Genomic DNA, 10,473 nt, shown 5'->3' with positions numbered 1-10,473 from the left:
ACCAACACCCACCTCATTACACCCTCCTTTCAGGTAGTTGTAGGGAGCGATCAGGTCTCCCCTCAGCCTCCTCTTCTCCAGGCTGAACACCCCCAGCTCCCTCAGCCGCTCCCCACCAGCCCTGTGCTCCAGACCCTTCCCCAGCTCCGTTGCCCTTCTCTGAACACGCTCCAGCACCTCAACGTCTTTCTTGTATTGAGGGGCCCAAAAAGGACATGGAGATGCTGGGGGTTGAACCCAGGGCCTCTTACATGCAAAGCAAGCGCTCTCCCGCTGAGCTACATCCCCTGTGTGCAATCAGACACCGTAAACCCTCCTGCTCGAGTTTACAGTCCAGAGCCTGTGCCTCCTCTCCTCCCCAGCTTTCCTATCACGAAACCTGGGAACCAAACATCAGTCGGTCCCATTGCACCCTCTTGTCCTTCCAAAGTGTGCAGTCAATAGGCTTCTGCGCGTCTGTGTTGTAACAGAGGCACGGAAAGCAGGAGGTTAGGAGTGGGGAAAATGCGTACACCAAATTCTCCATCTGCAGCCCAAAGTAACAACACTGGGGGGGTGGGAGAGGCAGTGTGGCACACACAGCAATACAAAAAGTAGTTTTTGTGCCAGGCTCATCAGTGTGGCAGGGTAATAAGGTCAATGTGAAAACAACTGGAAGGCACATTCCCCAGTAAACATGTGCTGAGTGAAAACGGCCCGACCTTATGTTGTAGAATCCAAACCCATTGAGTCAATTGCCAGAAAACATGACATGACCTTTCAGATTCAGTGAGCATCAGTTCCAAGAGCAGGCTGCCGTGCTCTTTTCCATTTCACTGCTGCCCCCGGAGGGCCTCAAGTCACCGGAAATAATAGCTCGGGCTCAAAATCTGCACTCCTTTAATGAAAAAAAAAATACACATGGCATCAAGTTTGACCCCAGTGGCAGATTTTTTCTGTGCTTAGCTCAATTTCTTTCAACTTAACAACCATGGGGTTTTTATTTATTTATTTTATTTTTTTAAATCTTCCCAGAGCTCAGGTTCTCCCACAGACAACCCATTTTTGGCAATGGAGGAAACCTCTTTTTTTTATGAATGAGGAAAATAATTAATAGCTAATGAGGTGCTCATTCCAACCCGCAGCCTTCCCTCCCCAAATAAGTAAAGAAAAAGCTATTCCAGTTGGAAAATATTCCCTTTGCTTTCTAGACTGACGAATGCATGAAGATGTATTTTTGCCCACAAACCTCCAAAATCTTATTTTAATCCACAGAACTCAAGCCGCCCATGAGAGGAATAAAGCTGTGCAACATTCCAAGCTCTAGCAAGATGAGAGCTTGTGATATTAAGTGCAATTCAAAATGTACTTTCCCTCCCACTGAATTATTTTCCCTGCTAAATCCTGATTAAAATTTTTCTCCCCTTTTACTGTCTCCCTGACAGACTGATGGGGCTGAGATCTGAAATCAACTTCAGCTTTTAGGCGAAATATTTATTTTGGGGGCCAAACAAGAAGCTTTTTTGGATACTATTCAGATTTTCTCCTCCTCTGTCAAAAAAGCAAAAGGGAGAGGCAAGGATCTGTGCCGTCTGGAAATTGTATTTATTTTGACTTGAGCTGTGCCAACCTGCAGTATACAAATACTCAGTCAAAACTGCCTACCATCTGTGTTTATTGTAGAGTAATAGCAACATCCAATGGCCAGTTAAATGCAGGTTAATTGCAGGCATGTATTGAATTCCCTGGAGAGCCAAGTACACAGTTAGCTCCCCTAGTGTAATCTCTTTCTGTTACATGAAGGAAATCAAAAAGAGAAGGAACAACAATGCCAACCCACAGAAGAGCTGGATGCCTCCCTGCACAGAGGGGGGCTATCTGCAGGGAACAATAAGGGTCTATTAAATTTTTTCATTGGCACCGGAGAAGTAAAATGAACATAAATTAATCAGCTACAAAAGATGGGACAAGTGTTGGTACAATTCTGTTGAAGTCCATGGAGTTGTGGAAGGGGTAAGTTTAACCCAGGATCTTTCAATGTCTGCATATTTGAATGTGGCTTGTTGAAAAAATTGGGCATTCTTAGAAAAGAAAAAAGGAGTGTGAGAAACTCCCTGTGAAATGCCATCCTTTTAATATCCCTGAACAGTCACATTTTCACTATATTGACATTTATCATTTTATTTCCTTGCATTTATAAAGCCATCTGGCCAAGATTTTCGAAAGCACTGACAAATTGTGGGCATCAACCTTTTGAGCTTAAAAGACCCAGAATGACAATGGCTACACTGGAAATCAGTGCCCCGCCGAGGTGTATCAGGTTGGGCAGGTCCAGGTGCAGATGCTGTGATGCATTTTGGAAGAAGGAGAGGAGCAGCCTCTGGCCCATGTGAACCAGAGCAAACACATCAGATCTGGAGGGAGCAGGGGAAAGGGATCCACAGCGTCGTTACAGTCACAGCCTGGGAAATCCATACCAAAAAAGCACACAAAGTCTAAGGTCCTTAGGTCAACCTTAGTCTCCTCCTCACAGCTGCAATCCTGTACTATGCACCGCATGTGGCCTAAAAAGAGCCACAAAAGCCTTTGGGGGGAAAAAAAAAAAAAAGAAAGAAAAAAGAAAAAGAAAAAGATGGGGTTTGTGGTGTTCCCAGAATACAGAAACTCTGGGTGGTGCCAGAAGGGGAGCAGAGAGTTCCCAGGGCCTCTCTGGGGAGCGTCCTTCCCACATGCACGCTCCTGGGGCCCGCACTGCACAATGCGATGCAGCGCAGGAATGAGGATCTCTCCCAAAGTACCAAATCAACGAGCAGATTTAGAGCTTTAAAACTAGGACCAGATTTAACTGGGGGGGGTGAAGAGAAAGGAAAGGAGGGACTCGAGGGACCGCAGTAACACACACAATAGAGGAAAGGCTGTGCCTTGGCAGAGCTCCCCCATGAACGCTGCAGCCGCCTCCAGCCCTGAAAGGCAGCAGCCTGCTCCTGCACGGACCAGGCGTTAGTTAGCCAGGCTAGAAAGAGCTCCAGGGCAAAGCCTTGGAGGAGATAAGGGCAACGGCTGAGACACAATACTTCAGGTGTACTGCACAGCAAATTGGTATCATGGGGAGCCATATTATTTCCTTGACATCCCCTTTTGCTCTGGGAGAAGTAATTCACTTGAGCCTTAAAACACCTACTTCCCACCTCTCTAGCAAGCTCTATGGCTGGCACGCTGAATTGACAGAAGTGTGACCTCTTCCTTCCAATGAAGGAAAAGCCATGCACCACCCACGCGCCGCACGAGATCCAGAGGGGCTTAATGGGGCAGTCAGTGCTCCCCCCACCTACTTCTGTGCGCTCAGAATTTCAGCCTCTGAACTGTTAGCCTTTGGGGGGGGTTAATGCGTTTTCTCCTTCCTTTCCACATTGCCAGTGGCGATGTCCTTCTCACAGACTCATATTCTTAGGGGCATTTTTAGCTTTTCCTCCCCCTTCTCCCAGACGTCAAAGCTGCCATTAAATCTGCCTGCCCAATTTACAATGCTGAAGCCTTTCAGCCAAGGCTTAGTCATCTCACGCCTCATCTTACTGAAGCTTTCTCCCCTCCAGGCTTCTGCCCTCATCCCCTCCAGTCCATTTATCCAGAGTCACCTACCTTCTCTGCCATCCTCAGATCCTTCTGCTTCCCAGCCAATGCTCATCACATCAAAGCTTATTGTTTTCACATTCAGCACCTTGCACAACTTCTTTTTTTTTCTCTCCACTTCCCCCTCTTTTTACTTTCATCCTGGCCCTCGTCAGCTCTCCCAGGAGGAAATTTGTTCATTACTTTCTTCCAATTTCATACCAGAGTTTCTTTTATATGCCAGAAACCTGATCAGGCTGCAGTACTCTACCAGGTCAGATCTATATATCATATGTCTATGTAAGTTTAGTTTTTCCTCACTTTGGAAGATTAAAATAACCATTATGACCATGAAAAGTAAAATTAATGCTACACTTTTCTGCTCCCTTCAGTTACATCCCAATCTCATGTGCTCACGCTGGCTTCACGTGACAAGCTGTTCTAATCAGGCCTCACATCTTTTGGGCATAAGATAGGGCTATATGTGATACTATGTAATAATGGCTGTGCACGGTCTCCCTGAAAACTCCTTCCTCTCGTATTTCACCCAAACCCGTTCTAACTCCCTGTTTTGAAACCAAATCTTAAAATATCTTTCCATATTACAGCACTTACAATGAAATATTTGTAAGGGATGGGGAGCTGGATTCTTAAAAAGCATAAGCCACTACGGCTTTGTTGACATCCATGAAATATAATCGGCTTTATTAAAGTGTGTTGAGTAGCATCAGCTGGAAAGTTGGCCCTGCAACCTGGAAGTCGAATAGAATCAAGTCACTGATTCCGAGTTTAATTCAAAAAGCATCATTGCACCCTTGGGATTTTACATTGCCAAATCTATTTCAGAAACTAAAGAGTAAGAATGATGTTTCTCTTCATACCGATGTCTCAGTTCAGAGCAAGCAATAGGCAAAGGCTCCATATGAGCTGAGCCAATGAGCTGAGCATTTCAGCCTGAAGCTGACACCTATTGCCATGACCCATGGTGCCCTCATTTACCTCTTGAATTAAAATAGAGCATATCAACACATTTCCTCTCCTACTCCTCGGATAGTCTCTCACACAAAGCTTCAGACTGCAAAGTTCATCATTAAATGCAGATTATCACCCCCAGGAATTTCCAGAGGCCCAGAGAAAGATGCTACAAGCTTGAGTTCCTACAGTGGATTCAATTACAGTATGCAAGGGACATTTAAACAAGCTTCCCTGGGATAAATGAGAGAAAAAAGCCAGCACACTCAGCATGAGTAAAATAAAAAGCAATCTTCAGCTGGTGCCAGCCATGCATATTTTGAAAACCATCCCCTTCAGCCATTACCAACAAAAAGTCAGCAAAAACTTATTTTAGAATCTGAAAAGACAGAAATTTAAAGCATTTGGCGGCACAATCTTTTACTTGGGGACAAGCTCATTAAAAATGCAGCACTATTTACTGAAGGCAAAATGCAGACATGCACTTTTGCATGTAAAGCAAGCACTTATTGAATGATAGGAACACCTTTCCTCCTGACTGGAATGGGAAGAAGGGTTGGTTTAATTGTGCTGATGGATGTCTTTCTGAAAGAAGGTAATAATTGGAGAAGCCAGTCCAAAACCTCACACAAACCCAGAAGGCCAATGACTAAAAGACTGAATTCAGCAAGAAAGGAGCTACAGAGAGTTAAAAGGAGCTTAGGAAGAACCACGTAATGGACCCTAGGCTGCATGCACAGTGTGGGAGAGCAAGGGTGAACACTGTCTAGGTAGCAGTCCAAGCAGCACGTATTTGTGTCTTTGGGATAACATAAACTTGTGAAGGGAGAAGAGGGACCAGGGAAACTGACTTGCAAAGGCAAATGTCAAGAATTGCAGAAATAGGAGTGGGGGAAAACAGAAATCAAGAGAAGCAACATAGTGGGAAGATGAGACTGAGGAAGAACACTGTGACTGTCAACCCAAATCAGAGGGAAAGGAGAGGGGGAAGAACCTAGAGCAGAGGAGGTTCATTATTCTCCTTTTTCCACTGAAACTACTTCTTTTGCCTGACAGGCTGCTGCAGACTGATGGTAAAGTTTGTTGGGGAAACTCAGCTATTTGAGCTGGCGACTGATCTTGCCATGGATTTATACTGCCATAAATCTCTGACTTAAATCAAGTAGTTACTCCTCATCTTGATAGATCAGGAGCAAGCCCTTGTAGGTGAAAGGTGCCATAGGAGCATGAAGCATTTTCTTAAAACACAAAGAAAAGACCCTGAACACAAACAAACACTTGAAGCTCACAGCCATGAATTCCCTTGCTACATAAAGCCATATATCAGCCATTCCTATGGTTGATGGGAGCAAGTCAGTTGTTTGTTTCAAGACAATATATTATACATATTGTATACACTCTGTAAAACATCTGAAAGTAAATGCAATAACCATTAAAATAATCATTACCAGACTCTGTACCTTTCTAGATCTTTTATGTGGTGGTTTTAATCTCTGGTCTTCAGAGCCCTAGGCGTCCATGGCTCCCTTCAAAATAGGTCAATGAAATTTAACTTAAAAAAAAAAAAAAAAAGCAAGCAAGGGAGCTGTCAAAGGGCTTAAATTCAAGAGTTCCTGTCCAAGAAGAAAAAGAGGGAGGAGAAGCTTGGCAAATTGAAAAGGGTTGAAAGTTTGAGAGGCTTGCAAATGTAAGCAACAGTATGTCCACTGCACACACGGAAAAGAATGAAGGGTGGAAAACAGCTTCCCAATCAAATAATATCTTTTTCTGGTCAAAGAATTTATTGCAGCATATCTCCAACATCCCACATGATTCAAAGACTGAACATCATTCCAAATTGCTCTGGCTTCACCAAAAACATCTCCAGAAAAATGAGATTGGCAACCGCAAGACCTAGCCCACTTGACTACTTTACTTAACACCAGTTCCAAGGTTCCCATCTGGCAGCTAGAGAAGCATCCTCTCTATTGGATAACTGGAGACACATACTAAGGTTAATTCATTCAAAATAAGCCTAATAACAAAGTAGAAGTTTATAAAGAAGTCATGGTCCCTTCCAGATTGTTTGTTTTGCTCCTTTAAATTTTCCCAATCTGGCAAATATGAGGGGACATTAGGGCGAAATTTACAGAGAGAAGGAAAGAGCAGCAGAGACAACGCATGATGAACTGACTGCAACCCCCATTCCCCGTCCCCCTGCACTGCTCAGGGGGAGGAGGTAGAGAAAATCGGGAGTGAAGTTGAGCCCGGGAAGAAGGGAGGGGTGGGGGGAAGGTTTTTTAAGATTTGGTTTTATTTCTCATTACCCTACACATGTTCTCACTCCTCTCTCCTACTCGATTGGTAATAAATTAAACTCATTTTCCCCAAGCTGAGTCTGGCTTGCCCATGACAGTAATTGTTGAGTGATCTCCCTGTCCTTATCTCGACTCATGAGCTTTTTTGTTATATTTTCTCTCCCCTGTCCAGCTGAGAAGGGGAGTGATAAAGCAGCTTTGGTGGCACTTGGCATCCAACCAGGGTCAAACCACCACAAGAGGGAAGAAAGAATGTTTTATTTGGATGCAAGAAATAATTAGAATAAAATTTTAAAAAGATAATCCAAGAGACCCTTATTTCTATCTCTTTGTTTTGCATCTTACCCTCCACTCCCTGTTCTGCTCCCCTTATATAAAAAATAAAAAAGTAAGTGTTTAACACAGACTGTGTGGAAAGGGAATGGAAAGGAAATAAAAGAATCAGTATTCCTGGTGAATAATTTGGCTAGAGGAAAAAGACAGATACAGATCAGATTCTTTTGATATGTTAAAAGCATCCCAAAATGCCTACGCTCTGGATGCTTTTACACAAATTATCTTTCATCATAAAAGTACAAAATACATATAATGGACAGCTCATCTCTCTCCAATGAATATGTAGCCACTAGCTGATAAGATAATAGACTAAACACTGACCTGTCACAGATTTGACGATCATAAAAGTAGAGTTTAAAAAGTTGGTTCTCACATCTCAGGCATTTAATGGGCAGGCACTAAGATATGCTTCCAATCTTCAAACTCTTTTCATACTATTCTGCCTTAATAAGCACAGGCATAACCCTCAAACTGGTTGTATTTCGAGAAAGACACTATTTGTACATATACTTCTCATACAATCTCAGTTCCCAGGAACTCCCTCCCACTTAACCTTAGAATGGCTTTCGTGTCACGTAGTTGCTCTGAAAGAAACAGATTAAAAATCTTTTTACTGAGTGCAGCAGCCCAATTTGGTTTATATTCTAATCACAAGAGGCACTTGAGGCATCAGTTGATGGATAGGCTCCTAATAAACAATAATTATTATTGCAGCATGCAAACCAGCTGAGCTGTTGAGAACATAGCCTCAGAACTGGTAACTTTTACTGGTAGCCTTCTCTGAGTCACCCCTGTCTCGCCGTGGGATCCATGCCTCCTCTCTTCAGTGTGTCACAGTGCCCATGGGAACCAAGCTTTTTTCCTCCATCTCCTTCCCCAAGCACTTTCTTCCAAGGCAGGAAGGACAATGTCTTTTTTGCCTTAATTAATCTAACAGGCACCTTCATTCCTGTACATGCATTACACATATCTGCTACCTTTTCCCCCTACACCACTTCTCTTTTCTCAGTATCTCCCTTTGGAATCTGACAGGGTTCATGTAAGGATAGAAAATACTCACTTCTGTAAACAATACAGCAGGTGAATTCATTTGAACTTCACAGAACGCATTACAGATTGCTTTTACATAGCTCACTCTCCTGTAAGGTGTCACATTAAGATTGCCTGGTTATTAGTAAATATTATATTTCAAATCAACAGCCAGCCTGAAAAGAAACAGCATATGATGCTCAGACCTCAGAACTGATGGGTTCTGAGGTCAGTTCTCAGAACTGATGGGTTCTCTCTACAGTCCTGCTACTAACCCACTGTGGGATCTCTGGAAAGTCCCTGACCCTCACTATCACTATTTTAAAACCTGAAAAAAAGGAAGATTAGCTGAAAAATGGTAAGGTATTAATGAGATTCTAGCAGCAGCCTCATATAGGTACTAGCATCTCTTCCTATTAAATTAATAGAAGCTTAGGTCTTTAAAGAAATTTAGGTGCTTATTTCCACTATTGAAGTTAAAAGTAGAGGAAAATAAGTACACTTGGCCACCTCCTGGGGGAACAGACCTGCATCTCTCAAGCCTTCGCTTTTTTTCCCCAGTTCACATCACGACTGCTTGTGTGGCACCTAACACTCATTTAAACCAATATTTATTGACTGATTTAGGCACTTATATAGTTACAGAAAAGCTTTTCATTCTTCTTTAGTGCTATATAGACATAGCCACAGAACTCAGGAAAGAGCAACAGTTTTTACATGGCAAAAATGCAAATGTTGACAGCATTCAGGGGTGAAGTTAGGCCAATGCATACAGACACATGTGTAGAGTGGTGCATACTGCCTCCCTAAGGAACAGATTCACGTATGTGGCAGGTATTTCCCTTTTATTTATCCTGGATATAGTTTCTCTTATTCTCCCACACTCAGAGCAGACCCTGGGCGTCAACTGTTTTCATTTTGCAAAGTCAGCTGAGCACTTGTGGTTTTTCCCTTCAGGAGGCTGCGATGAGAAAAGGGCTTGCTTTTTTTTTTTTTTAATGAAAGAATAAACAATAAACAAAAGAAGCAAAGCTTTAAAGAGCTTTTAAAAAGGTTTGGGGTTTGGTTTTGGTTTTGTTTTTTGGTTTTTTTTAAAAAAGCAACACCCTGAAATTGCATTTATTTATTCTATTCATTCTCCAGGACAGCTTCGTCCTCACTCTGCTTCTTTAGTTCTCCAATATTTGTAGACATTTCTTTTCTTGATCCAAATTAGTTTCGTTGATTGGCTTGAGAGAGGGGAAAAAAACCCACACTTTGATAGTTTGACAGACTTAGCATTTCACCCATTAATGCTCATGAAGCTCCAAAAAGACAGGCTGAAGTACAGGCACAGCTTTGCCCAGACGAATAGTTCAAGGACAGCATGTTAGCCCCTTGACTGGCTGCAGTATCACCTGAGTCCTTGGAAAACTAACTTGCATACAGACAGCGCTAGTGAGTGAGTAATAAACAACCTTGGTGAGTAATACACATGCTGCCTTGAACAGAAAGAGGGTCCCTTTGGGCAGGAATCCAGGTGAGCCTCAGGATGAGTCAGGAGCAACACAAGCAGGCTGGCACACATGTTGAGTGGCACTACGAATGGTGAGACTGGATGCATTTGTCGCAGTCTTCTATATACCCTGAGGTCCGTTTGCCCACAGCCTCTCAATTACGAGGTACTCGCTACGACAACAAATGTCTAAAAATTCTTTCTATTTATTGTACCCAGGGATTATCACAGTGTGACTCTAAATCTATCCCATTTGGATTAAGAAAAATAGTATGTGATTCATTTAGGCAGTGTTAGGGACAAACACTCTGGGAGTGCAAACCCAACATTTTAATTATTTTGTGACAAATAATCAGAAAGCACAATATGCCTGAATCACCCTTTAGTGGTCTTCTGGAATATATAAGAACCTGGTCAAGCTCAGGCTGACTGGGAGCCAGGGGAGAGCTTACACGATCACGCCACTGGCTTGTTAAGACACTTTCACAAAGGCTTTTTGATTTCACTTGCATGAGCAGCCTCATGCTGAAAGGTTACACTTACAGTCAAAGAGAATCTATGAGCTCAATGCAACATGAGCCGTTTCTTAGTCACAGAGGGAAGAAGACAAAGATTTCCCCCCAGAACCAGTGGGGTACCATTCAACACAGAATCAGAATCTGAATACAGAATTAATAGAAGTGTGAGGCACATTGGTCTATAGTTGGTGGGTTTGTGGAGCTCTGTGAAGCCCTAATGCAAGAGAAAGAAAAAAGC

The 10,473-nt window shown here is 42.9% G+C and overlaps 1 non-coding gene across 1 annotated transcript; it reads right to left on the bottom strand.

Annotated features, from left to right (window-relative positions):
- Positions 1-216: 216 nt before the first annotated feature.
- Positions 217-288, bottom strand: TRNAA-UGC (transfer RNA alanine (anticodon UGC)). Its single transcript has one exon. It is a non-coding gene; the product is annotated as a tRNA-Ala (tRNA).
- Between the last annotated feature and the right edge of the window lie 10,185 nt (positions 289-10,473).

This window comes from Pelecanus crispus, chromosome 7 (assembly GCF_030463565.1).
Source record: "Pelecanus crispus isolate bPelCri1 chromosome 7, bPelCri1.pri, whole genome shotgun sequence".
Lineage (NCBI taxonomy): Eukaryota > Metazoa > Chordata > Aves > Pelecaniformes > Pelecanidae > Pelecanus > Pelecanus crispus.
Note: the sequence above shows the minus strand (reverse complement) of the source record. Positions and strands in the feature narration are given on the sequence as shown.